Source organism: Odocoileus virginianus, chromosome 21 (genome assembly GCF_023699985.2).
Source record: "Odocoileus virginianus isolate 20LAN1187 ecotype Illinois chromosome 21, Ovbor_1.2, whole genome shotgun sequence".
In the NCBI taxonomy this organism is placed as follows: domain Eukaryota; kingdom Metazoa; phylum Chordata; class Mammalia; order Artiodactyla; family Cervidae; genus Odocoileus; species Odocoileus virginianus.
Genome location: NC_069694.1, coordinates 54,898,919 through 54,925,186, shown reverse-complemented (window position 1 = coordinate 54,925,186; position 26,268 = coordinate 54,898,919). Strand labels below are relative to the sequence as shown.

Sequence of the window (26,268 nt, the reverse complement as noted above, 5' to 3'; positions counted from 1 at the left end):
TTCTGTTTCTTACTGGTTTGGTTACCTGGCAAGTGAACAGTGTTTCAAGGAAAAGAGATCAGGTAATTGCCTCTGCACCTGTTTTGGGCCATAGTCTCCCACCATTGACTTCAGTGACTTCAAAGACATCTTTAAATGAAAGAAATGCAGACTGTCTCTTTGGACTGAGCTGAAATAACACTTTCATTGTCAGAATCCCTTCTTTTACTCTTTCCTCTTCTCCATCTCACTCACTGAAATGTTTAGACAGTTAATGCTAAGGGCTGAGAGGGTATTTTTCCAATAAAATGACAGATCACCATATTTTATATTTTTTGTTTCCACCTGACTGAACTGAGAGCTATTATGGAGGGGGACAAGGCGACAATCAGGGTGCATTATTACAAAAATACTTAAATTATTATTTTCCTTATTGTTTTCCTATAGAGTAGGTACAGTTTTCTTTGTCAGAGCAGAATATTTATTTAAACTGTGCTGGCAGATATAAACTGAGCCTTGTTTATGGATTTAGTGCTGCTTCAGAGAAGCCTGACCGGTGGAAGAATCTAAAGCCCAAACAACAGGAATCTAGTCTGTATGCAGTTCTTTTCTAGGCATTTTTTTTTCCCCTTAGGAAATAGCTGCAAAGCTACACAAATCAAGCTAGTGTGTTGATAGAAGAGTGATTGTTTGGATGTGCTACCAGTGCATAGTGTTCAGGCAGTAAATGTGATATATAATTGATTCATGCAGCCTTTGCTGGTTTCTAGCATCATTATGTATATTCCTATGTTTCTGTGTGAATAATAATCAAGCCAGCAAATGACACGGACAGACTCCTTGCTCTGTTTTCTTGTATTGGTCTCCTTTTGGGCCCTCATTTTTTTTGGCTTGTGTCTGTGTATTATTTCCTGTACAAGCTGTCACAGCGGTTTGTCAGTTCTCTCTAATAGCCTTTTCTTTCTGTGAGAAGACTATATTGGTCTGGATACTTGGTTCCTCACAGACATCCAGAAAATCCATCCAAGGCTCCCTGTCTTGGTGATGAATGATTTTTGTTTCAATTTGTTGAAATAGAGTTTTGGAAAGTGACTGTTTTCAGGAAAGACATCTCAGTTAGTCATTCAAGGTTTGGCTATTCAACCTTGAGTAACTTTACAGATACAAAATATATACGATTAGCAGGCGTCACACATGTCAAATTTTTATTCATGAAACAGCAAGTATTTCTATTCAGTATAAAACAGCAAGAGATTTTTCTAATGTGTATCAAATATTGTTACTTTCTTAATTTGCAGGGTAAGGGAATTTTTGGAAGACGATCTTACCTAGAATATAGTTTCTTTAGATATATTACTTTAATTAGGAAGACCTAGAAAAAACAAGCCAGGCTATATTCATTTTTTAAAGTCTGCAGCACGCAGTTAATATATAATTATGTTTGGATAATAAGTGTTAAACATGACAGAATGCCTGCTTTTGTATCTACTCCCTCTTGCAACCACGCTAAAACAACAGAAATTCTGGGCTTAAAACTATGAGAAAAAGATAGAACAGAAGAGGAGAATAGGAATCCAATCTTGAACATTAAAAGTAATTAGTTTACCAAAAAGAAAAAAAATGGACACGAAGTTGGCTGTGAAAAAAATTAGAATTAGCTGTTTCCCACTGAGCAATGCCAGGAAATTTCTAGAATTGGGAACGATAGCAATCTCTGAGAAAAGGAGATGGCGGGGAGGCTGAAAACAAGTCTCTTTGAAAATCCAGGTTAAAAAAGTGTTTGACTTTGCCTGTCAGTTGTGACCCTGAAAAACTGGGTGAATGCACATGCCCCGTACCTGCAGAAGACACTGGGAAGAAAGAACCTGTGGACAATGAATTTAGGAACACAAGTCACATGTTCCTAAGTAGACGCAAAGGCAGTGGGAAATGTAGCCTTTCACTGTCTGGGAATGAGAGCTCCATTGTGGGAATGGGTAGGAGCTGTGGTTTACGCACCGTCTCTGCCTCATTAAAATGAATGCTAACCTGAAGGGACTCCATGAATAAGACTGTTTGATGTGGAAATAATCTTAAGTTTTGGTTTAATTCTATTCAGCAGAAATTCCAAAATAAAAGTATCTTACTTTGGGCATTTTATCTGGTGACCCTCAGAAATCTCAGTAAACATCTGGACTGTCAAACATGTCCCCCAATACAAGGGGTTATTAACTTAAGTTCTATAAAACCACTAGACCCTGGCCACTGAAATCCTGCCTGATAACTATGACCATCTTCCTACAAGAAACATTAGATGCCCCTTAGATTTTGGTATGATGTAAAAGTGTTTATGCAGTTAGTTTTCTTAGCTCCATCTCCAACTTCATCACTTTACCCCTGGAGCAAATACTTTTTTTTATTTTTGCTTGCACCTCATCCCTTTGGCTCATTGTGACTTTGGTAGCAGCTGTGGTGGGATGTTTCTACAACGTAGACAAGCGTTCTACCTCAAGTACTTGTGTCTCTTGGTGTTTGCTGAAGGTTTGGGCAGCTTAGCCCCCAGACGCAGCAGCCTGGAAGTGCAGGGCGTTAGTGCTCCTTGGGCAACCTCAACCAAAGAGGGATGATGATGAATGATGGATGAACCTCTCAACCTCCCAGCCACCAGAGCACCGGTGAAGAGTGTGGTCTACACAGTTCCTCAGAGCGTCTCAGTTGGGATTGAATCTCAATTCCGAGAAGTGATAACCAGCTCAGTAATTCACCATTAATTGGCTTCCTTCCCTTCCCTGCGTCCTTCTTCAAGGTCCCTCACTTCTGCTTCCTGAGAGCCCCTCCCAAGTAAGCCAGGACACTGAGGTCCTGGCCTCAGGCCCTGCTCTTAGAAGGAAAACAAACCTAGATGACTTTCATATCAATATTTAGCTGACCTCATGAAGATCCTATCCATCACCCTTCTTCCTCCTTGTGGAGGAAAGGGAAACCAAGTGCTTAGAATTTTGCAAATACATTGTTTAGATTTTCATTTGACTTGCCTGCATTAGGACTGATATGAATGACATGCTTATTAGCATTTATGGAAGATAAAACTTTTATGTTTGACAATTGATTCATAGTAAAACAAGAATTTCAGGAGCTAGCACTTCATATTAATTTAAAGGCTGTTATTAAGCTAAATTGAAATTTGGGCTTACAGTAATAAAGGAGAATAACTAGAGATACAGTCACCCCCATAGAGATGCCTGCGGGACTACAGATTTTGGAATGAAGGGCCCACCTTCTTTTTCTTCAGAAATGAAGGCAGTTTGGCTTGGGAAGTACTGCTGATGTGTGCAGGGTGTCAGCTTAAAGAACCAGAGAAATTAAAAAAGGATCCATACCAAACATAAATTTCCAGCATTTTTTCCTTTTCTGTGTCTTATCCTGACCTTGGAGTCTGGAACACCTTTCATTTTTTTTTTAAATGTACAGATTGGCAGACTGCTAGCCAGGAAATATTTCAAATTTTATGGCTCTATTTTTTTTTTTAATCTGATCTTTTTCTACCTAAGAGGGACTATTTGTCATCCCAACCAGCTTTACATTTTGCTACTCACTTGATGAATAGAGGGAAGAGTGCAGGAACCCAAGAAAGTGAAATTAAAGGGAAGAGAACTTTCATCAATGATATTTGTTTAATTAAAACTTTAAATTTGTAATTAAAAATTCAGCTAATTATTCATGGCATAGGTAGTACAAATAGTACAAAGTACTTCTTCCAAAGGCAACCAGTAGCACCTGTTGTTTTGCATATACTAATGATATTGTGCGAAGAGTTGATTCATTGGAAAAACCCTGATGCTGGGAGGACTTGGGGGCAGGAGGAGAAGGGGACGACAGAGGATGAGATGGCTGGATGGCATCATTGACTCAATGGACATGAGTTTTAGTAAACTCCGGGAGTTGGTGATGGACAGGGAGGCCTGGTGTGCTGCGATTCATGGGATGGCAGAGTCAGACACGACTGAGTGACTGAATTGAGCTGAACTGAATGATATTGTGTGTGCATATAGCATACATATATGTACATATGTATCACTATGAATACATCAAATATGTAACTATTCACATAATTTACCTATACTATATTATATATAATGTGATCACATATATTGTATTACATATACAGTAAGTATACATACAATAAATTGCAACCAGTAATAGTAACAACCTGCATACTGTTCTGCCTGCTTACACCTTGTTTTTCAGAATATCTCAGAAATTTTTCCAGATCAAATGTTTAAGAGAATCAATATTTTTAGTGTCTGCATAGTATACATTTTAGGAATATGCCACCAATTATTTAACCAACCTTCAAGATAGAGATTTGGTATAGATTTTGGCAATTTTTATCAATTTTATACAATAAATGTTATAAGAAACATCCTACTGCATGTTCCATTGCTCACCTATGTCACGAAGTCAGTAGGATGGATTCCTAGTAGAATTGTTGAAATAAAGGGTCTGAAAATTTAAAATTTTGATAAAGGCTGTGAAGTTGCTACTAGATAAAAATATAATTAGATGAGACTCTACATAGGTAAAATATATGGTACTTTGGATCTATAGTTTACTTTGGTTTTTCTTATTATTAAATAAGTTGGGTGCCCTGTTGTATGTTGAGAACCATTTGTGTTTTCTTTCCCATAAACTGCCTTCTTATTTTTTACCTTGCTCATTTTTTCTATTAGACTATTATTTTATTGATTTGCAAAATTCTTATATATAAGTAACTTAGTCTTTTGTAAGCTATCATTTTTTTTCCTGCATTTCATTTGTCTTTTGATTTTTATAATTTTTGCATGCAGAAAATTTAAATTTTCATGCAGTTAAATATTTTTTTTATAGTTTCTGAGTTTTGCAACACACTCAGAAAGGCTTACTTTTTCTGAGATTATCAATTATTTTATGTTGTTTTAGTATTTTTAGGTATCTTTGGGCTTTCCCGGTGGCTCAGCTGGGAAGAAGCCTGCAATGAAGAGACACAGGAGACACGAGTTGGATCCCTGGGTTGGGAAGATTCTCTGGAGGAAGAAATGGCAACCCACTCCAGTATTCTTGCCTGGAGAATCCCATGGACAGAGGAGCCTGGCGGGCTACAGTCCATGGGATCGCAAAGAGTTGGAAGTGACTGAGCAGGAGCAAGGTAATTTCATTTTTAAATCTTTGATCTATTTGGAATTTATTTTGTGTAATACATGGGTTAGGGATAAATCTTGATTTTCTTTTCTATGTATCTCCCAAGTTGTCTGAAAATTCTTCGTTAAATAACCCATCTTCCCCATTTGAAATGCTATTTTTATCATACTACATTCACGTATGTATTAGATTTAATTCTGTATTTTTCATCTCTGTTCTATTGATTTGTTTTTTCTAGTCATGGATAAATATCACACATTCTTAAAGTTTTATGAAAATGCTATGGTTTTTGTGAAATATTTCAGTATCTAGACAGCAAGTTTCCATTCTGTTCTTATTATTGATATTATCCTGCTTATTCTTTTTATTTTTTGATTTATGTATAGTTGGTGTATGACGTGTCAGTTTCAGGTGTACAGTGAAGTGATTCAGTTATATATATATATTATATATATATATATTTATATTTAATATTATTTTCCATTATAAATTATTATAAGATATATAGTTCCCTGGGCCATACAGTAAATTCTTATTATATATTTTATGTACAGTAGTTTATATCTGTTAACCCCTACTCCTAATTTATCCCTCCCCTTCCTTTCTCCTTTAGTTTTCTATGTCTGTGAGTCTCTTTTTGTTTTGTATATAGATTCATTTGTATTGTTTTTTAGATTCTACATATGAGTGATATCATATAATATTTGTCTTTCTTTATCTGACTATCTTCACTCAGTATGATAGTCTCTAGGTCCATCCATGTTGCTGCAAATGACAAAGCTGCAACTTTAAATACATTTATGATGTAATGTGATAACAATTGGGGGATAATATATTTTGCTTGAGTTTTCTGTCTGGTTCCTTTCTTTCCTAATCTTTTAATCTTCATACTAGATCTACTCTGCTTTCTCTTTAATTAATACTCTATTTTGAATGAGATACATTTTTATGTATCAGTTCTTTGCAAAATGTCTGTGTGGAGATGAGACCAAGACTGTACTCCTACTAGCAGAAACTCTCCCATGATATGTAGTTATGTTTGTAAGTAATTTTTTTTCACTTTTATTTTTCCTCAACTCTCCTGTCCAACTGACTGATCCTTTTTGCAGATCTGGTTGGCTATGTGGATCCTCGTTTAGTGCCATCTTCTCTGCTTCTCAAAATTTTTTGGTAAACTGGATCTAGGCTCCCTCAGGGCTTCCCTGGTGGCTCAGCTGATAGGCAGACCTGGGTTTGATCCCTGGGTTGGGAAGGTCCCCTGGAGAAGGGAACGGCTACACACTCCAGTATTCTGGCCTGGAGAATCCCACAGACTGTTTAGTCCATGGGGTCGCAAAGAGTCGGACACGGACACGACTGAGCAACTTTCACTTACTTTCAGGCTCCCTCACATCCTTGGGTCTCTGTTCTTGTTCCAAACAAGCCATTGTTGATCTTATATGTCAAACGCTCCTCTTACTTAGAGTCTTGTGGTTTGAGACATTCTCTCATGAGTCACCGTGTACCCCAGTAGACCTCTGCATTTAAGAATGCTTTATCAGGGGGATCGGGATGGGGAATACATGTAAATCCATGGCTGATTCATGTCAATGTATGACAAAAACCACTTCAATATTGTAAAGTAATTAGCCTCTAACTAATAAAAAAAAGAATGCTTTATCAAATTGTGTAGTTTTAGCTTGTAGAAATCTTCTATTGCAGATGGAATTTGCATTCATTTATTTTTCTTCTTATTTTGGATGGTTTCTAGGGAGAAGAGGGTAGAAATTATCTTTTTAATGTGTTTTTTTTTTTTATTAGTTGGAGGCTAATTACTATACAATATTGTAGTGGTTTTTGTCATACATTGACATGAATCAGCCATGGATATACATGTATTCCCCATCCCGATCCCCCCCTCCCACCTCCCTCTCCACCCGGCCAGGTTGGATGCATGAGACAAGTGCTTGAACCTGGTGCACTCAGAAGACCCAGAGGGATCAGGTGTTACTTTTTTTTAAAACTCTGGGCCACTTGTGAAATTCAATTTTTAATGTCTATTAAATTCAATTTCACTTGTTCTTTAGTTTTGAATCTTGACTGGAAAGAACTTTTTAGGACCAGGTATCTGTACTCCTAAGTAAATGTGAAGAAATGCTTCAGGTGAGGGGTGGTGGGACAACTTTGAGGAGAAGTGCTGGGACTGGGAGAAAGAAATGTGATATAAAGAGAATAAAATAAGAGGTTTAGACTATGTTATTTTCATTCTAGGATTAAGGTATAACTTTGTTGTATGCATGATTTATTTGATGACTTAGTTTTGTAACTTTGTAATGTTAATTAATACTTAATGATAGATGTGTACAAATAAGAATAAAAACTAATAGTCCTTACATTCAGTTAAAGAAAAGTAAAAAATAGTATCTATAAAAGTAACTATTAAATAATAATATTAAATACAATTGCCAGTGTCTTATAATTCATTTCTTCAGTCTGAGAACACATATAATTAGGAAATACTCTGATGAGGTTATCAAGTTAATTTTGTTATTTTCTTTGTTGGTCTTTCTAAATTAGTAAATTAGAATGTTTATTTAAAAGCAAATAAAATTAAGTAGGAAATTTTTATGGAAGTGTAACAAACTTTTTATTCAAAATTGAATCTGAATGATTCTTCTTTCTTTTCTAGACTGAAGTACTTGGTACATTTGATAACACAGGGATGTGTTTTTTGCTTATTTGGTATAGCTATTTAATCTTATTAAATATGTAAGGATAACTTCTGGTAATTAAAATTTTAAATAATAAAATAAAATATGTTTGATAAAAATACTTTTCAGGAGTTGGTAAATAATATGCATAGAATTAATTGATGAAGATAAATTATATTTATTCCAAAGAATTTCCCAATTCCTCAGTTACTATTGACCACTTGATTTTAAAGTGTATGCTGAGCTGAGTAGAAAAGAAGTAAAAATTTATTTTTACAGGAAATTATAGATAGAATTTGTTAGTATTTCATCTGGATAAGAAACAAATTATTAAATATATGACACATTCCCTTCCAAAGTATTAATAAGCTGTTTTATAACAGCAGCATCCACTATATACAAAGAACCAAAAGAAATATTGATAGTTTACAATGGGAAAGGACATAGTCTTTGAATTCAGTCATATTTACATTCAAACCCCAAACCATGTTTCGCTTCTTACAGTGAATGTTACATTAGCCAAGTTAGTTGAGAGTCTCATCTTTCAGTTAGTGTTAATAGACTCATCTAACATCATTCTGAGGAAGTGGGCAAGCTTGAGACCATCTCAATCCAAAAGCAAGTTTTAGGCAAGGGAGAGAGCCAAAAAACATTCATGATATATCCTAATTCATAATATCATGGGTCACAGCACTTCAGGGTTTTATAGTAACCAATTTCCCATTTGTCTTTACTATTTTACTTTCTACTGGTTCAAGACTTAGACAAAACGAGGTGGTATCTGAAAAGCTCTCCCATAACAATCGAAACAATAAAATTAAAGGAAGGGGATGAAGAGACTCAAATTCTTGCTCTCCCACTCACCATTTGGTCAAACCAATTTGCCCAAATGGGCACTACTTAACCAGACTGTGCCCTAGTGCCTTCATCTGTCAAATGGAGAGAATAATAGTAGGCAGCTTTCTTCTTGTGGCTTATTATATTCAGTAGCAAACAGTTGTCACTTACTAATATTTTTGTTCTTGGAAAAAAGAGGGAAAATCAATTGAATTATGAGTTCAGAGGACTTTAGTCTTAAAAAGAGGAATTTAGCCACAGAATCTCAAGTGGTGATTGTATGAATGGTCTTTGATGGTTGAAGTTTGTAGCACCAGAAACTTAGTTTTTTCAGTCTTTTTTTTTTTTTTTTGTAGTTTTTTAGGTTAGAGCAGTTTTGGAGCCTTAGTGACAGGAAAACTATTCAAGCAGTAGATTCCTGCTTAACTAACAGTCTGATACTACTAGGAGATGATTACTGAAAATGTATAAATGAAAGCTTATGTAAGTTAAAAAATGTAACTATTAAAAATGAAAGACTTACTGAGAATGCAGGGTTAGAGTATGTTAATAGCCACCATAAAAGGTAATAGTCCAAGAAACAAAAGAAAGAGCAATTCAGGCAAAACTAATAGTTCTTCTCACCCATATTCCATCTGAACATCTCTTGTCTGAATTGCACTTACTAAGAAAGTTAATAATAATCATTTTGAATAAAATATACTGGAATTCTACTGTTACAGCAACAGGAAAAGTGTAGCAACTATTCCACTTAGTATCTTTTTTCATCTAAAATAATAAATACATGTACCAAGTGTGACACTGTAATATTTCACTAGGATTCAAACCTAAAGGCCAGATAATGCCCTTTAGTTTCTGCTGATAATGTGGTCTTCATGATCACTCTGTTCTTGTGGAACAGAGATAATTCCACTTGAATCCTCCTTTAAATCTAAAGATCATGCTCTATGGATGATGAGATGTGCCATCTTAGAAAAGCTTGCCTTTTCATTTTCAGCTGTATAGCAGGACAAGACTCCCTTGCACAATTTTGTAAATATTGTAGAATATTTTGTAAATATGTTCTTTTAGTGTGTGGCTTGTCATTTCAATCTCTCAATGGTATTTTTGATGAACAGGACTTCACTATTAAAAAAGTTCTTAACTTTAATGACATTTAATACAGCATTCTTTATGATTAATGCTGTTTTGTTTGCTAAGATATTATTGCCTCCTCAAGGTAAAGGAAAAGAAAATGCTAATATGAATTCATAATTTTATTCGATATTTGTGTTGTTCAGTCTCTCAGTCAAGTCCAACTCTTTGTGACCCAGTGGACTGTAGCACACCAGGCCTCCCTGTTCTTCACCATCTCCCAGAACTTGCTCAAACTCATCCATTGAGTTGGTGATGCCATCCAACCATGACATATCAGATATATGACATATTAATTAAAGGTATTGTCATTTAATCAATCTTATGGAGACTACAACATTCCAATTTTATTAGAAACAAATTATTGATGCAAGAAAAAGTCACAAATTCTGTGTTAATGGCAGCAATAGGTATACCCTTATTAAATATCTAATGCAAATTACTCTAAAATTTCTTATAAAATCTTCCATTTTTAGACTGATCCAAGTTTTATAAAGTTTTTAAATAAAGCAACTGAAAATGTACCTCACTGAGACTTCAGGTCATTCATACAGGTGCCCTCCTGTGATATTTCATATGGTGTCTAGATTTTCCTCTGTACTCTGACTCTCTAAATACATAGAGATGTCTCATCTTCCCATGGAGACTTTGCTTTTAAAGGACATCATGTCCTTAAGGAGGAGAGAGCATTGGCTTTGAAGTGAAGGAGGGAGAGAGCCAGCAGGCCCTGAAACCGTGGGCCTGAGCTTAGAAGCGATTGCGGGAATCTGGGTAGAACTCTGGGACTTCTCCGACACGGGACCATATGAGCACTGAGCGTGAATGTCTGGAGAATACTTTCTTGAGGGTTTCCCACTTTTAAGGAAGGGTCAAAGAGGTATAGGGGAAATCAAGAATGTGTAATTATTGAATTCATATAAGAGAATTTATAGGACTTCCCTGGTGGCTCAGATGGTAAAGCGTCTGCCTACAATGTGGGAGACCTGGGTTCGATCCCTGGGTCGGGAAGATCCTCTGGAGAAGGAAATGGCAACCCACTCCAGTATTCTTGCCTGGAAAATCCCATAGATGGAGGAGCCTGGTAAGCTACAGTCCGTGGGGTAGCAAAGAGTCGGACACGACTGAGCGACTTCACATAGGGAATAATATCAGTGGCTATAGAATCAACTGAATTGAGGCTTGACAAAAGGTCTTAATATTTGTTATTTTTAATTCATTGGTGTGGGTAAAAAATTTTAAGACCTAAAGGGATTAAAAATCATGTATTGGGAAGATTAAAGATAAAGTAGTGTGAGTTTGGATAAAACCAACTTTTCTTTTCAAAGGCATTTGAAAAACATTGAAGCTTAGACTGTCTCAAGTGGTGGTGTGAGGGCTTTTAGCTTACTAGTGAGAGATTAAAATGTTGAAATATGTTGTCATTTTGAGAAAAAGTGATCCTTAAATTCTAGAAGGAGATTCCAATGCTAAGAAGTGTTTTTATATTTACTTGAGGCTGCTGTCTACTTCATGGAAGATTGCCACTTTATATCTTGCTAATTATATGAGTAGTTATGCACAGAAACCTAAGCTAACTTTTGCAATAAATACTTCTAATTGTTCAGGCAGTGCCTTGCTGTCTTTAGAGATCAGTTTGGCTAGAAGTTCCATTAAGTATTCTCTGGACCTTTGAAAACATGAGTAAACAAGAGACAGAGTACTCCAGAAAAGGAAAAGATAATTGAAAGGCAGAGGTTCATGAAAAATATGGGAGGATATCTAGGACCCAGAAAGAGTAGAACTTAATCTTGGAAAGAAAAGAAACTTTAACTCAGAAAGAAAAAGAAATGAAAGCAAGAGAAAGATAAAGAAAGATACAGAGGTACTATCACTGTAGTGACAGTCACATTAAAATATATAAATGCATCAAATTAGCATATTATATACCTTAAATTTTTGCATTACATGTCAAATATATTTAAATTAAGAGAAAGAAAAATAATTACAGAGATATATATAAAGGCAAAGGAGAAAATGTAATTAACAGTTACATCAATCTCCTTGTAGAGTAAGGAAGCTTGATAGTTGAGAGGAAGTAAAGTCTTAGTTATCTTTAGTTTTGAGGAGAGTAAATAAAAATGTACAATTTTTGGTAGTCATTTTAAGGATCATAATAGTCATTATGATATGCTATAAATAAAAGGAATTAAGTGAAACTTATGTTACTGATTGAAACAAATTATGTTAACACCATAAATTTGTACAGAAAATATCAATGCACACACAAGTAGGAAGTAATATTATTATTCTAATTAAAACTGGGCCCTAGGAATGAAAGCATTCTGTTGTCTGTCTGCTAATCCAAGTTAGGATTTTCTCTGAAACACAACCAATCCAACACTGATTGTTGGTTGATGTATTCTAGGGAAGCCCAATTTTCCTCTCATCAGGAGCTATTGATGTTCCCTAAATGTGGTGAAGTTTCTGGAAGCACTCCTCTCCTTGCCAGCCAGTTCACTTACATTTGGAGGCTTTCTGAAATGCCGTCAATCCAGACTAAGAACCAGTCTTTCCAAGAGGTTTTAGTCTTCCTTATCAAATATGGTGGTAATTCTTAAAAGGTAAGATCTCCTGTCTTTCTAACACACCCCACATCTAGAACTCTTTGCAAAGTCACTTGGTTTTCTAAGCTTCTAAACATTATATTTTTTCAAATTTATACTTACCTCTTTCAGGAATCACTTAGGATAATTTTCATTCTTTTCTATTATAGTTAGAGGATAACTTTCTGTAATTTAAAGAGTTTCCAAATGCTAGAAAGACTGGTTTATTTTGTGTAGGCCTCTGTGATATCATGGAGTTGGTTTATAAGTTAAACAATCTTCTATCATCAGTGAACTTTGGAAATCAAATAATGTTGGCTAATACTTTTCTCAAATATGAAAGGATACAGCTTCCCTTCTCCTCGGATCTTAGTAGTAAGTGGTAGATTTCCCTGGTTTTAACTTGCAATCTGGACTCTGGCTGTCCCCATACCTATTGCAGAAGAGAGTCCCATCCCCACAGAGGAATGAGAAGTTTTGTCAGTATATTGTGCTACCTCCAATTGATGCTTTTGAACTGTGGTGTTGGAGAAGACTCTTGAGAGTCCCTTGGACTGCAAGGAGATCCAACCAGTCCATCCTAAAGGAGATCAGTCCTGGGTGTTCTTTGGAAGGACTGATGCTGAAGCTGAAACTCCAATACTTTGACCTGATGCAAAGAGCTGACTCATTTGAAAAGACCCGGATGCTGGGAAAGATTGAAAGCAGGAGGAGAAGGGGACAACAGAGGATGAGATGGTTGGATGTCATCACCGACTCAATGGACATGGGTTTGGGTAAACTCCGGGAGTTGGTGATGGACAAGGAGGCCTGGAGTGCTGTGATTCGTGAGGTCACAAAGAATCGGACATGACTGAGCAACTGAACTGAACTGAACTGTGCTACCTCCCAGACAGCATGATCCCAGGTAAATCTACATCTGGGATTCTAAGCTACATCTGGGATTCTTATTTAGTTTGTGGCTGTTTGCCAAGAATTCAATCAAGCATACAACAGACATTTATGGAGTGTCTACTGTAGCTCAAGATGAGCTGCTAGATGTGGAGGAGAGGATGCCAAACCAGTCCTTGCTTTCTTGGAATTAATAGACAATAGACAATAAGCTGGAGAATTTCCAATGGTGAGGTTGCAATAAAGACAATAAATAGGGTGATGGGATACAGAGTGGGAGGGAAATCAGATTTGGCATTTAGAGACCATTCTATGAAAATGCTGAAAGCTGAATGATCCGGTGACAGCTCTGTGACTATCTTGAGAGAAGCATCTTCTGAGCAGAGGGAAAGTGAGTGCCCTAATGTGGGGTCAGGTTGGTCCTAAGAAAATGAAGAGGCACGTGTGTGTGGAGGACCATAGACAAAGGGGAAAGATATGAGAAGGTTAGATAGAGCAGAACTAGCTCATACAGAGGATAAGAAGCTGGGATTTTATTGGTGGTGTAACTGAATATAGGACTGCTATAGGACTTTGGGCAAGAATGTTTTATGGTTTGATATTGATTGTAAGATGACCATTCTGGATATTATGCAGAGCATGAGTGAAATAGCTGATCCAGAATGATCAGTTAAGAGGTTCTGTGCATAGCCTAGATGAAAAATTATGGAGGATGCTGGTGGCAGAGATGATGGAAAATGGTAGATGCAGGATTTATTTGGGAGGTAGATTGACTGATGTGTTAATTGATTGGATACAGAGAAAGAGGAAGAAGAGAGAACTCGAGGTTGATTCCTAGGGTTTTGGATAAAGAAAATAAGAGGATGATGGTGATATTTATGGGTTAAAACATATATTCTTGGAGACAAGAATTCCAGGATGACTTTCTGATTATCCAAAGTCCTGAGTGTGGTGACTCTGAAGCATTATTCTGGGATTCATCTCAGGACTTAGAGAGAACCTGAGCTTCCAACCTCTCCATCATTTGCACAGCACCTAATTTCCTGTATTACATCTGTTTATCTTTTATGTGCTAAAGTGATTTCTATTTTTTTCAACTGAATCCTGATAGTGTGTGCCTGGAGAAAATAAAAAAGGATATTTTTTTGAAGACGGAGGGAAAAATATTTTGTGATAGAACTGTTGATTCTGTTGAATTCTGGAATGCAGATGAGAAATCAAGCAAAATGAATCAAAAGAAGTGATTTTTGAATTTCATATGGAGTAATTGGTGCTGATGGTAACTACAGTTCAGTAGAATATTAAAGGGGAGTCCAAGTAGCTGACATTGAGGAGCAAAACTACAGGGGGACAAGAGGTCAAGGAAAGATGCATTTGAATTGGAGATACTTTATGCACCAGTTACCTTGCTTTTGGCTGTAAGTGGCAGAAATTCCAATTCAAGTTGGCTTAAGCTCTAAAAGCAAAAATTGGAATGATTCATGTAACTGAAAACATCCAGAATTAAGGATTCCAGCTGTATTTTTCTGCATCTCTCAGTCCTACAGTTCTTGACATTTTTCTTTATACTCGGTTTCAGCTTTTATTATAATAGCAAAATATCAGTAGTTCTGGCTTTCATGTCTTTACAGCATACAGACCAGAGTGACAGGAAACAGAAGTCCTGCCATTCACTCTGATTGGATCAGCATAATCAATCACAATGTGCAGGGACATTTCTACATGGCCAGAATCAGACTTCCTGCCTCTCTCCAAATCAGTAGCTGTGTGTAGGGGAAGAACATTGCTGGAGTTGCTTTCACTTTGAAGCTGAAGGTGAGGATCAATCTCACCCAGCAGTTGGCTGGTGGACAATGCAGGGGAAAGGAATGGTCAAGTTTATAACCCAGCATGTTGTCTCTGCGCCGCAGGAATGAAGCCAGAGGAGGAGATCAATAAGAGTGAGAGGAGAGGTAACTTCACTTTGAGTGAGTAGGAGGAGGCCTCCAGAGCCAGCCTTGGAGAGGAGGAGGGTCACTTTCTCCACTGAGAGGAAAAAAGGAAGAGTGTGGCTGGGCGTAAAGCAGCTGGCTGCCTGTGGGAGGAAGGAGGAGATCCCACATGACATCTATTTTCCCAGAAGTGAGAGACAAGATCATCAGTTGATGGAGAAGGATGCAGAGGCAGAGGAATGTCAATACAAGAGGGGAGGTGTGAAATCATCACTTTGGAAAGTGTGAAAGTGAAATGTGGGGGCTCATGGGCTCAACAGAGGGAGTGAAGGACTGAGGACCACAAGCATATTCCTACATCTGTTTTGAAAGCTTACAGTTCTCCTAGACACTCATTAACTTGAAGTGATTGTGTACTACCTCTCCCCATTTTCTGTTTTCCCCACTCCCAATTTCTAGAGATGATTTTTCTTAAGAATTAAAAAGCATTTATCCTTTTCCTCCCATTTACTGTCACTCCTCTGGTGTAAACCATCATCTTTGCACAGGGGGTTATGGGGGCAGCCCCAGAAGAAACCTCCAGATCTTTAGATGCTTCCTTCCTTGATCCAATCACACTGCTGTCTGAATCCTCATCCCTAAATACAGCTTCTGTCATGTTGATTCCTTGTTCTCTGAGTCTGTCTGCCTTTAGGTGAAGTCTTTCTTGTATTTTTTTCCCCTTCACTTTCCAATATAGAAATTTCTCGTCCTGTCAATCTAGTCTTTTCCTTTGCCCAGGAACTTAATGTCACATTCCTTTCCACTTTTCTGTGTTTACTCATGGTTCCCATGCTAGAAAGTGCAAATCTGGCCTTTTCACTACATCAAATCAAACGCATCCTTCAGGATTCTGCTGTGGAACTTTCTGGCATGATGGAAATGTTCTGTAGCTGCATAGCCACATGTTGTGAGTGAGGAACTCATATTTAAATTTTATTTTTACTTATATGTAAATTTAAATAGTCAAGTATGTGGACACACAGCTTTAGGCCCTATGCCTTATCCCATTACTGCCTTGAAGCCACTGAACCAGTTTTACTTTGACAGACATTCCCCCATATGGGAAGTCCTGTAGCTTTTGATGATCTATACAGCACAGCTGTACATTTAGTTCTAGATTTTCCTGCTTTCAAGTTTTCACACTTGTTTCTCTCTTTGTCTTATTTTTCTTTTACTTGCAACGCAGCTCACAGCATAGCCTTCAATACATACTTGACTAAAGTTCTGAATTATTTATGTATAAAAAGATGCTTCTTTCTTAGTAAAACACGATAGAAAACGAAAGATAAAAATGGATGATCACTCTGCTAGGACTTCCTTCTGGCAGGAAAGGAATTCAAAATGGCTTCTTCTCAAGTTCCTTTTTCTCCCTTGGATGGATCCTACTTTACTTTCTGCCTGGAGAAATGAAAGCTTCATATTGCTGTATACTTTGCAAAGCAGTTTTCTGATATATGGTACAATAGCAGTTTATCACTATTAAGAAAGTAGTATTTTAACTGCTGCTCTGTGGTTTATGATATATTGTTAGTTTTACTGAGGAATTACTCACATTAAGCCATTTTCCTTGAAGTTGTGAAACCATCCAGTTTCCACAGTTTACCAGTCTAATTTGTCCTATAGCAATGAAACCTAAAAGTCTCTTAATTTGAGGACTTTCAACTGTTTAAGTAGGAAGTAAACAGCCGTGAGACTGGTCTGTAGGGAACTTAAATGGATTACTCAGTACTTCTGTACCTCTCTTCTCCTGAAGGGTTGGTTATTCAAATCCACTCACATAATCCATGGGTTTTTCTGTGGTGATTAGCCCACAGGCATTTAGTTGACAGACATGTAGCTTTCTCCTTTTCCCTCCAATGGGAAGAGGGCCTTCACTTATGCAAATGGCGGCGCTCATGCTGGGGACCCACAGGATAGTGCCTGACACGATCCTATCGGCAGAGATATAAATCCCTCCACTTGCCGGCCTTCCCTATTCATGAAGCTGCTTGCGGTCAGTGTGTTTATTTGCATGTTAACACTAGCAAAAAGTATGCAAAATGTGAATGCCCAGCTTTTCAAAGAGGAGGAGTAAAAGCCCTGGGCAGACAGACAGTTGAATTTGGTTTTGCTTTCTAGACAATGAAAGCCTCGGAAGCAAGTCAACTTGCCAATCCATTTTCCTGAAGAATAAAAATAGTCATTTCTGTTTTCTCCTGTCAGATCAGGCAACTTGATTTTCTAATACCATTTTTAAAACCTTAGATTTAAACTTTTAAACTTGGATGTAAGCTATGTGAGTTTAAATACTCACTGTGACTAGCCCATACTAGTCTTGCCCTTAAGAATAGGATTTTTTTTTTAAGCCAGTAACTTAGTTTTAAATTTTTATTTATTTATTTGTTGGCAGTGCCACGTGGCATGTGGAATCCCAGTTTCCCAACCAGGGATTGAATCTGTGTCCCTTGCAGTGGAGGTGCCACAATCCAATCCCCTGGACTGCAGGGAAGTCAAGAATAAGATTTTTAATTTTCTCATTTGCCTTTTCATGGGTACTTCCTTATTTCTCTCTCTCTCATACACACACACTGTATCAAGTAAATAATGGAATACACCATATGCCATGCATTCTGTGTAATGATAGCTATGGTGGTTAAATTCTGTTATTTCTAGTGACTAACCCTACTCTGCTGTGTTTGGATACCTCTATATGATTTAAATGCTTTCACTTCTGTTACATCATGTAAATATGGGTGCAATGCAACAATGATCTACTCACTTAAATGCAAAACTTTTTTTTGTCTTTTGGGGAATAAAAAAAAGGTACTTCAAGAATACTAAAACAAAAAAATGTTTATTTAAATTCTGAAAAAAATATAAGATGGAGGAGAAAACAGAGTAACAAAGAAAAAATGCTAAAAAGACAGTAGTTGAAGAGAAATCTGACATTTAAACTGAGGCCCCCAGTGGTGCCCATGGCAACTCCTCTGACAACTTGGTTAAAAAAAAAAAAAAGACAAAAAATCTATTCTCTTCTTTGCTTTCAAGGATAATCCTTGCTTTTTATTTTTTTCTCCCTGGGAACCATGACAATTTTTTTTTCTTTTTGGGGACCATGCAGGAATTTCTTTTATTATAGACCCAATAAATAATGGAGGGTTAATGTCCTTTAGACAACTAGATGGGAAATTTGATCTTCCCAGAACACATTTCCATGCTTATATGTGATCTGAGTGCTGAGAAGCATAAGTGGGGTTGGTTGTTTTTATATTCAGGATTTATGCTATTTTACAATTCTCAAATTGAATACAGTATTAAATACAAATCATGTAAGATGAATAATGTGTTTTAATTGTTCTGTTGAACGATTCTCTCTAAATTTGATCAAGTTTCTATCTATTTTGTCATTTGGGTATTTGGAAATATTATTGCCCATGGCTAGATAAAAATAGTAAGCAAACATTAAAGCTATGACATTCACCCTTTCTTTCAAATGTAATTTCCAAATTGAGAGTCATTTTTCAAAAGTTCTATCACAGAATCAGGATGAAATTCTAATTTTAGAGCCAATTCCTCATGAGTCTAAACACTGGGTGAGAACCACTGTTTTTAGGAAGAAAGCACTGTTATTGCCCGACAGACCTTGCCACTGTTTTATACATAATTTGCTCAAGATAGTTTTTCATTTTTTTTCTTAAAGTGGGGAATGAAAGGAATGGTTCCATTTCAATTGTGTTTGCAAACCGTAAGTCTGAATGCGAATATGTGCTTAAATATTTCCATTGTTTTTGCTATTAAGATAAAAATGCTCATAAATAACAAAATTAGCATGGACTAAGAATACAGATTGACTTTTTTATGTTTTGGAGAAAAGTTTCCAGGAAGGTGTCATGTCTTTAAGTGTTGCTAACTATTCATAAGCTCCCATAATTTGAAATTTTTTCATGAAAAAATTAATGATCTTTTAACAGCAAGAAAGTTTACTGAGTACTTACTCAGAATGTGGTAATGTGCCAGGGTTATTTACATAAATTATTTCTTATCCTCTTGACACTTCTATAAGGTAATATTTTATGCCCATCTTACAGGTGAAGAAAGATAATGAGAAACTTGTCCCATGTCACATAATTCATATGCCACTGAACTGACATTCAAACCTAAGCCTATTTAAATCCAAATTCTAGCACTGATATTTACCACTTCATACAACATCTTGGAATCAGCAGTATAAATCTCATTTCTCTTCTTTTGATAGATAAATTAAAGCAGGCTGAAAATAGATTAAAAAGGAGGTTTCTTTCAAAATTTCTTTTTCTCCACATTTTTTAAGGGGGTGGGTAATAGACTTAGAGTACTTTTATTTCTGCCAAGGAGTGAAATGGAAGTAGAAAGAAGAGGAGAGGGGAATCTAGAGCTCCAAATTCATGCCTGAAAGACCTGCCTAGGCATGGGGAGTGAAGATGGCAGTTTTCTCCAGGAAAATGTCAGTGACTGAGTTGCCTCTTCATCTGTGATGTCAGCTGCACTCGACATGCTGTGGCAGAAAGTTAAAGATTCATCACAACTATGAAAACAAGGCTTTGAAAAGGGCTTCCCTCATAGCTCAGTCGGTTAAGAATCTGCCTGCAGTGCAGGAGACCCAGGTTTGATTCCTGGGTTGGGAAGATCTGCTGGAGAAGGGAATGGCAACCCATTCCAGTACTCTTGCCTGGAAAATCCCATGCTCTTGCCTGGAAAATCCCATGGACCGAGGAGGCTGGTGGGCTACAGTTCGTGAGGTTCTAAGAGTTGGACACGACTTAGCGACTAAACCACCAACCGTGAAAATGAGAGAAAGATGCAGCGTCATGACAGTTTGAGCCCTGTAAACAGAACTAGTCTTAATGATTATACATTTTTTTAATGTGTGTGTGCTCAGTCGCTCAGCTGTGTCTGACTCTTTGCGACCCCATTGACTACAGACAGCCTGACTCCTCTGTCCAAGGAATTTTCCAGGCAAGAATACTGGAGTGGGTTGCCATTTCTTACTTCAGGGGATCTTCCTGACCCAGGGATTGGACCAGCATCTCTTGTGACTCCTAATTTTTAACATAGAGATAATTATGTATATAATTATTAGATAATTATGCTTTGGAGAAGGAAATGGCAACCCACTCCAGTGTTCTTGCCTGGAAAATCCCAGGGATGGGGTCGCACAGAGTCAGACATGACTGAAGTGACTTAGCAGTAGCAGTAGCATATATATATACACACACATATATAATGCAAAGACACAATGAAAAACAAAATTATATATATAAATATATATATATATATATACCTGTATGTATATTTATATAAATGTTTATATTTATATAAATGTTTAAGTAAGTGAAAGTTGCTCAGTCATGTCAGAAGCTTTTGCGACCCCATGGACTATACAGTTATGGAATTCTCCAGGCCAGAATACTGGAGTATTCTGGAGTATTCGAACCCAGGTCTCCTGCACTGCAGGCAGATTCTTTACCAACTGAGCTGTTTATATTTATATAAATGTTGCGTTTTGAAACAGCCATGGAAACACACAGCTCAGCTCCTGGTTGACTGACAGCCGTGGTTTGCCCCTCTGCATTCCCCAGTCCATTCCTGCCAAAGCTGCATTTTCTCTAGGTGCTCTCAATTGATAAGTGGACTCTCTGCAGGTACCAGTACAGGTCTGTTCCTCCAGGACATGGGATTCCTCTGAGTCATGGCTTCAGTTCCCCATCAGCCTGGTGGAGACATTCTTAGGACTGCTCTGAGGCTCTCCCTAACCTGTCCTCCTTCTGAAGACTGCCTGTCTGTTCTGCCTCCTCCTCTTTGTCCGTGATAGGGTCTTCCTCTGCTAACTCTCTTCAGCATATAATTCCATCTTGACATCTGCTTCTCCAAGGACTTGCACTGATATGCACTCAAAGTAGTTGACCTGGAAGGCCAACCACTTATATTGAAGATGTGGTCACGTCTCAGAACACCACTCTCTCTGCGTGTTGTCAGTGTTAGCCTAATGACCTAAAGAATTATAAATATTTTATACCTAAAGACTTATCAGTGAATTTGAATACATCTTCATCAGTGTATCTGTCTTTAAATAATTATTTGTCTATAAAATTTAACTTTGTGTAAAGAATTTAAAATGTCTTAGAGGAACATACAACAGAACTCTTGAAATTCTCTATAGACAATTTATATCATCAAAGATGGCCATAATGGATACAATACAAGTTCTGGAATTAGCTCTAGAATTATTTGAACAATCTACTGAGATGTTATCCATTTAAACCTCAGAGTCAATATTCCTTTTTGCCCAAGCATCACCTAAGTGCCTTCCCTATTGGGAACCATATTTCTAATTAATCTAGTTTATACTCTTAATACTAGCCTTTTAGTCCCAAGTGTAATTTTTCTGCTAAATTCCTTTTAAATGGTATCCTTAAATCTAACGATCCTTTTCTACACTTTAGTTCTAGACTGTCACTACCTTTACAGCTAGCTAATTTTTCAACTAGTGTCTCTTCCTCTTGAAGGCCGAGGATAGGAAGACATAAATTTTCCCATCATGAGAAATTGGTGGGTTAAATTGTATATCAGCCAAGAGAAGGCAGTATGTACAATTCTACAGCTGTATGCTTATAAGAGTTATACCAACACCTGATGGGTACTATAGAGTGGTGTCTTTAAAGTTAACACTAACTGATAACTCTCCCTGCACTGTTTGCTGGTTTTTTAAAAATTCTTTAAGTCTTAGATTCTCTTTGCAAATATCTACTGTTAATAGCATCTCCTCAGAGAGTTGTGAAAATAGTTGCATAATGACCATAGTGTATTTAAATAATTCTTATGCAGAGAAAGTCCTTAATATATATTAGTTATTATTATTAGATGCTATAACTGATAATTTATAAAGATATAAATTAGGTTTTATCTGATTCAGATTTTTAAAAATTGAATTATAATTGATTTACAATGTTGAACTAATTTCTACTTTATAGCACAGTAATTCAGTTCAGTTGGTCAGTCGTGTCTGACTCTGTGACCCCATGGACTGCAGCACACCAGGCTTCCATGTCCATCACCAACTCCTGGAGCTTACTCAAACTCATGTCCATTGAGTCTGTGATGCCATCTAACCATCTCATCCTGTGTTGTCCCCTTCTCCTCCTACCTCCAATCTTTCCCAGCATCAGGATCTTTTCAAATGAGTCAGATCTTCACAACAGGTGGCCCAAGTATTGGAGTTTCAGCTTCAGCATCAGTCCTTCCAATGAATATTCAGGACTGATTTCCTTTAGGATTCACTGGTTGGATCTTGCAGTTCAAGCGACTCTCAGGAATATTCTCCAACACCACAGTTCAAAAGCATCAATTCTTTGGCGCTAAGCCTTCTTTATAGTCCAGCTCTCACATCCATATATGACTACTGGAAAAACCATAGCTTTAACTAGATGGACCTTTGTTGGCAAGGTAACATCTCTGTTTTTTAATATGCTGTCTAGGTTGGTCGTAGCTTTTCTTCCAAGGAGCAAGCATCTTTTATTTATTTATTTATTTTTTTTTTCTTTTTACTTTTTTTTTTCATTTATTTTTATTAGTTGGAGGATAATTACTTCATAATATTGCAGTGGGTTTTGTCATACATTGACATGAATCAGCCATGGAGTTACATATATTCCCCATCCTGATCCCCCCATCTTTCTTTTAATTTCATGGCTGCAGTCACCATCTGCAGTGATTTTGGAGCCCAAGAAAATAAAGTATCTCACTATTTCCATTGTTTCCCCATCTCTTTGCCATGAAGTGATGGGACTAGATGCCATGATCTTAGTTTCTTGAATGTTGAGTTTTAAGTCAGGTTTTTCACTTTCCTCTTTCATTAAGAGGCTCTTTAGTTCTTCACTTTCTGCCGTAAGGGTGGTGTCATCTGCATATCTGAGGTTATTGATATTTCTCCCTGAAATCTTGATTTGAGCTTGTACTTCACCCAGTCCAGCATTTCACATGATGTACTCTGCATATAAGCTAAATAAACATGGTGACAATATATAGCCTTGATATACTCCTTTCCTGATTTGGAACCAGTCTTTTGTTCCATGTCCAGTTCTAGCTATTGCTTCCTGACCAGCACATATAGATTTCTCAGGAGGCAGGTCAGGTGATCTGGTATTCCCATCTCTTTCAGAATTTTCCACAGTTTGCTGTGATCCACACAGTCAAAACTTTGGCATAGTCAATAAAGCAGAAGTAGATGTTTTCCTGGAACTCTCTTGCTTTTTTGGTGATCCAGTGGATGTTGACAATTTGAGCTCTGGTTCCTCTGCCTTTTCCAAATCCAGCTGAACTTCTGGAAGTTCACGGTTCACATACTGTTGAAGCTTGGCTTGGAGAATTTTGAACATTATTTTGCTAGTGTGTGAGTGAAGTCGCTCAGTCATGTCCAACTCTTTGCGACCCCATGGACTGTAGCCCACCAGGCTCCTCCATCCATGGAATTCTCCAGGCAAGAATACTGGAGTGGGTTGCCATTTCCTTCTCCAGGGGATCTTCCTGACCCAGGGATTGAACCCAGGTCTCTTGCATTGCAGGCAGATGCTTTAACCTCTGAGCCACCAGGGAAGCCCTGCTAGTGTGTGAGATGAGTGCAATTGTGAGGTAGCTTGAACATTCTTTGGTTTTGCCTTTCTTTGGGATTGGAATGAAAACTGACCTTTTCCAGTCCTGTGACCACTGCTGAGTTTTCCAAATTTGCTCACATATTGAGTGCAGCACTTTCACAGTATCATCTTTTAGGATTTGAATTAGCTCAACTTTAATTCCATCACCTCCACTAGCTTTGTTCATAGTGATGCTTCCTAAAGCCCACTTGACTTCACATTCCAGGATGTCTGGCTCTAGGTGAGTGATCACACCATTGTGGTTATCTGGGTCATGATCTTTTTTTGTATAATTCTTCTATGTATTCTTGCCACTTCTTCTTAATATCATCTGCTTCGTTAGGAGGAGCTGGATGATGGTGAAGTAGAAGAATGTGTGCTTATCTTCTCCTGTGAGAACTCCAAAACTACAACTCACTGCTCAACAACCACTGAACTGGAGAATGTTGGATCCCACCAAAAAGAGATACCCCATGTCCAAGGGCAAAGGAGAAGCCCCAGCGAGACAGTAGGAGGGGAAAATCACGTTTAGAATCAAATCCCTTACCCTCCAGAGATGCTTAGAGGGCTCAAACAAACCTTGTGTTTACCAGGACTCAGAGACCCCACAGAGACTGAGCACAGTGGTTCACTTATATGTATATATATAAATTCTTTTCTTATATTCTTTTTCATTATGGATTGGCACAGGATATTACTCTCCTGTGCTATATAGTAGGACCTTGTTATTTATCCATTCTTTCTGATCCAGATTTCCTTCTTTGAATACCCTTAAATAATAATACAACTGCTATAAATCAGGAAATTTAATAAACTAATCTGAAAATGTGAGTTTACTATGTTATTCCTCCAAGTTCTAGATTTGCATTGAAGTTTTTCTTTTTTTGCTCATTTATAAGTATATAAACCTGTAATGTATGTGCATTTAATTTATAAAATATATTTAAACTGTTTTACTGAAAGAAGATAAATGAGTGCATTATAATATGGCAAACTGTTGGTCTGGAGGTTGTTCTACTTAAAAGTTAGGCTGAAGATGAGAAGGTACCTGAAATTCTCTAGTTCTCAAATCAACAGGTATGCAATTTCTTTCAGTAATTATTCTCATAGTGGAATTTGAAACTACTTAGTACTCTTGAGAATCCCTTGGACTGCAAGGAGATCCAGCCAGTCCATCATAAAGGAGATCAGTCCTGGGTGTTCATTGGAAGGACTGATTTTGAAGCTGAAACTCCAATACTTTGGCCACCTGATGTGAAGAGCTGACTTATTGGAAAAGACCCTGAAGCTAGGAGGGATTGGGGGCAGGAGGAGAAGGGGATGACAGAGGGTGAGATTGCTGGATGGCATCACCGACTCAATGGACATGGGTTTGGGTGGACTCCGAAAGTTGATGATGGACAGGGAGGCCTGGCGTGCTGTGGTTCGTGGGGTCACAAAGAGTCGGACACGACTGAGTGACTGAACTGAACTGAGTACTTCTCTTTTAACATGAATGTATTGAGAAATATAAGATTTGCCTCTCATTTGAATATTTTATGGCTTTCAAAATGTGCCTTTCCCCCATTGTACTTAAATTTGGAGAGTTAAATGGTGACTAGAGTTGATAATACTGTATTGTATAATTGAAATTTGCCAAGAGATTAGATCTTGTGTTCTTACCAAAAAATAGGAAACAAGTGAAGTGATGGATGTATCAAAGGTGGGAATCCTGTCACAATGTATACATATATCAAAATCATGTACATATTAAATATATTGAAATTTTGTCAATTATACCTAAAAATGCTGGAAAAAGTTTGGAGAGCTAAGGTTCTAAACTTTCTCAAAGCAAATTCATTTTTAGATATCTGGAAAAAAAAAAAAAAACAAAACACAACAACCCAGAAACCAGCTTGATTTTGCAAAGTTCCCGGTGCCCAGTATTTATGCCATGTGATCATATACTGGGCTGAATGGAGCTTCCACTGATTTATTTATTGCACTTTGTGTAGGGGCTAATGATGTCTTTTTATACCAGCCACAACAAAGGCATCCAAGTGCCTTCTCTTCCATCAGGTCTGTAGGATAGCGAAGTTGGGTGAAGAGGTTGAATTTTCAAGGGCCGTTTATAGCTTAGGTTCTCCCTTCCCATTTTGCTTTGAAGATCCTGTTTCTTTTGTATAGTCCTATTCTCATCTCAATTTTCCCCCTGTTTTTTCCTTTCCATTTCCATTATTACCTCATATTTGGGATGGAAAATAAATCTGCAAGCAGCATCAGAATATTTCTGTGCTGTCGTCAGTCCAAAAGTTTTCCTGAGATTTTATTTTTACTTCTGTAAGAATTGGAGTTGCCCTCAGGGTTCCAATGAGAAAGCTAAAAGGAAGGGAATTGA

The 26,268-nt window shown here is 37.3% G+C and overlaps 1 long non-coding RNA gene across 1 annotated transcript in view; it reads left to right on the top strand.

The window, feature by feature from the left end:
* Nucleotides 1-26,268, top strand: part of LOC139030244 (uncharacterized) — a 283,374-nt gene that overhangs the window by 129,401 nt on the left and 127,705 nt on the right. Inside the window, exon 2 of the long non-coding RNA XR_011482549.1 lies at nucleotides 4,918-5,143. This is a non-coding gene — a long non-coding RNA (uncharacterized lncRNA). The remainder of the gene's footprint in view (nucleotides 1-4,917; nucleotides 5,144-26,268) is intronic.